Genomic DNA, 3447 nt, shown 5'->3' on the forward strand with positions numbered 1-3447 from the left:
ATACCCCAAATGTCAAATACTTCACATACTTGGATGACATTTTGTGGCATTTCATCACGTTGACTTATTTTTCCGGCCCTTTGACATGCATCACAGGATTTGCAAAGAAGGTATGCGTCTTTGTAAATTGTAGGCCAATAGAATCCAGCTTCATAAACTTTTCTTGCTGTTAGTTGAGGCCCATAATGCCCTCCTGTTGGTCCTGTGTGACAATGGTTTAAAATTTTACTAGCTTCATCTCCAAAAACACATCGGCGTATTATTCCATCGGGACAACTTTTAAACAGATGTGGATCTTCCCAAAAATAGTGTTTTATATCACTGAAGAATTTCTTTCGTCTTTGGTACGATAATCCTTTTTCAAGGAATCCACAAACTAAGTAGTTTGCATAGTCTGCAAACCATGGGATTTCTTTATAATCTATCTTCAATAGATATTCATCAGGGAAGTTGTCTTGTATGGCCGATTCATTTAGAACTTCTAATTCGGGATTTTCAAGACGAGAAAGATGATCAGCGGCGAGATTTTCTGCTCCTCTTTTATCTCGAATTTCAATATTAAACTCTTGTAAGAGTAAGATCCAACGGATTAATCTTGGTTTAGCATCTTGTTTTGAAAATAGGTATCTAAGAGCAGAATGGTCGGTATAGACCACCGTTTTTGCTAGAACGAGATATGATCGAAATTTGTCAAAAGCAAAGACAATAGCAAGGAGTTCTTTTTCAGTAGTTGTATAGTTCGTTTGTGCTTCTTGTAACGTCTTACTAGCATAATATATAGGTTGAAATCGTTTTTCAATCCTTTGTTCTAAAACGGCTCCCATTGCAAAATCACTTGCATCGCACATTAGTTCAAATGGTAGATTCCAATTTGGTGTTATCATGATTGGTGCATTAGTGAGTTTCTCTTTAAGAATATTAAAAGATTTGATACACTCATCTGAAAAGATGAATGGCGCATCCTTTTCTAGGAGTTTATTCATAGGAGTGGCAATTTTAGAAAAATCTTTTATGAAACGTCGGTAAAAACCGGCATGCCCTAGAAAACTCCTAACTCCTCTAACATTGGTGGGATGTGGAAGTTTAGCAATTACATCTACTTTAGCTCTATCCACTTCAATTCCTTCTTTTGAAATTTTATGTCCAAGAACGATGCCTTCTTTAACCATGAAATGGCATTTCTCCCAATTAAGTACTAGATTTGATTGTTCGCATCTAATTAGCATTCGTTCCAGATTAACTAGACATGATTTAAATGTATCACCGAAGACTGAAAAGTCATCCATGAAAACTTCCATGCATTCTTCTATCATGTCGTGAAAAATCGCCATCATACACCTTTGAAAGGTTGCAGGGGCGTTGCAAAGTCCAAATGGCATGCGTTTGTAAGCAAAAGTACCATAAGGGCACGTGAATGTGGTTTTCTCTTGGTCTTTGGGTGCTATTGGAATTTGAAAATATCCGGAAAATCCATCTAGAAAACAATAGTAACTATTTCCGGCTAATCTTTCCAACATTTGATCTATGAAAGGTAAGGGAAAGTGATCTTTTCTGGTGGCGTCATTTAATTTTCTATAATCAATACACACACGCCATCCTGTTACAGTCCTAGTAGGAATAAGCTCATTTTTTTCATTTGTAATGACAGTCATGCCACCCTTCTTAGGCACGCATTGAACTGGGCTTACCCATGGACTATCAGAAATTGGATATATCAAACCTGCATCTAGCAGTTTAATAATCTCTTTCTTAACTACATCTTGCATATTAGGATTTAGTCTTCGTTGGCGTTGCACATACGTTTTATGACCTTCTTCCATAAGGATTTTATGTGTGCAATACGAAGGACTTATTCCTTTAATATCATGAATCTTCCATGCAATGGCTGGTTTACGAGCTTTCAACACAGAAATGAGTTGTGATTTCTCATTTTCAGTAAGAGAAGACGATATTATTACAGGTAATTCAGATTCACCATGTAAATAAGCGTATTCCAAATGGTTTGGAAGTGGCTTTAACTCTAATTTCGGAGGTTCTTCTATCGATGATTTATATCGATATCTGTCTTCTTCTTTTAGCATTTGAATTTCTTCTGTTGTTGGTTCATATCCATTAGCTATAAGTGTAGCTAACATTTCAGCTTCATCAATTGGTTCATTACCTTCTCCTAAAGAACATTCTCCTGTTCCTTGTAATTCTGGAAATTCTTCTAATAATTCTGCATGTGCATCTATAGTTTAAATATAATAACATGTATCATCTGCAGTTGTGGTTGTTGCATTGCTCTATCAACTGAAAAGGTAACACTCTCATCCTCTATACTTAGGGTCAGTTTCTTACCGAACACGTCTATCATTGCTTTAGCCGTGTTTAAGAATGGTCTTCCTAATATGAGAGGAACTTGAGAATCTTCTTCCATGTCCAGAACAACAAAATCTACTGGAAATACTAAAGTACCAACTTTAACTAGCATGTTCTCCATTATTCCTCTAGGATATTTTATTGATCTATCGGCTAGTTGTATGCTTATTCTGGTTGGTTTCAATTCTCCAAGGTCTAGTTTAGCGAATAGTGAATACGGCATTAGATTTATACTAGCACCTAAGTCTGCCAATGCTTCTATTGAACTAAGACTACCCAGAAAACATGGAATTGTGAAACTTCCTGGATCAAATAATTTTTCTGGTATCTTATTCAACAGCACTGCTGAACAATTAGCATTCATAGTAACAGCCGAGAGTTCTTCCATTTTCTTTCTATTCGTGATTAGATCTTTCAAGAATTTAGCATATCTAGGCATTCCTGAAATCACATCAATGAAAGGAAGATTTACATTTATCTGTTTAAACATATCCAAGAATTTGGATTGCTCGGCTTCAAGTTTCTCTTTCTTCATTTTACTCGGGTAAGGAAGTGGTGGTTGGTATGGTTTAACATAAGGTTTATCCTTAACTGTGTTATCTTCATTAACCTTTTCAACTACCGGTTCTTTTTCCTTATCTTGATCAGGTTGTGGTTCTTGTGGAGTAGGAATAGTTTCATCAGAAGTTACAGGTATTTCAGGTGGTTTAAGTGTTGTACCACTTCTTGTGGTAATGGCTTTAGCTGTTTCATTCCGGGGGTTAGCATTTGTATCACTAGGTAGACTTCCCTGTTTTCTTTCACCTATTAACCTTGCTAGGTTACTCACTTCTTGTTCCAGATTTTGAATAGAAGCTTGTTGATTTCTAAATGCTTGAGCATTTTGTTCATTGGTTTGTTTCTGAGATGTGAAAAACTGCGTTTGAGTTTCAACTAGCTTTGTCATCATATCTTCTAAATTCGGCTTTTTATCATCGGTTTGTTGTGGTGGTTTGTTTTGAAAATTAGGTCTTTGCTGATTGTAATTGTTATTAGATACTTGTTGATTGGTAGGACCTTGTTGGTTGTTGTATGGAATATTTCGGT

The sequence above is a fragment of the Rutidosis leptorrhynchoides genome, chromosome 3, assembly GCF_046630445.1.
Source record: "Rutidosis leptorrhynchoides isolate AG116_Rl617_1_P2 chromosome 3, CSIRO_AGI_Rlap_v1, whole genome shotgun sequence".
In the NCBI taxonomy this organism is placed as follows: Eukaryota; Viridiplantae; Streptophyta; class Magnoliopsida; order Asterales; family Asteraceae; genus Rutidosis; species Rutidosis leptorrhynchoides.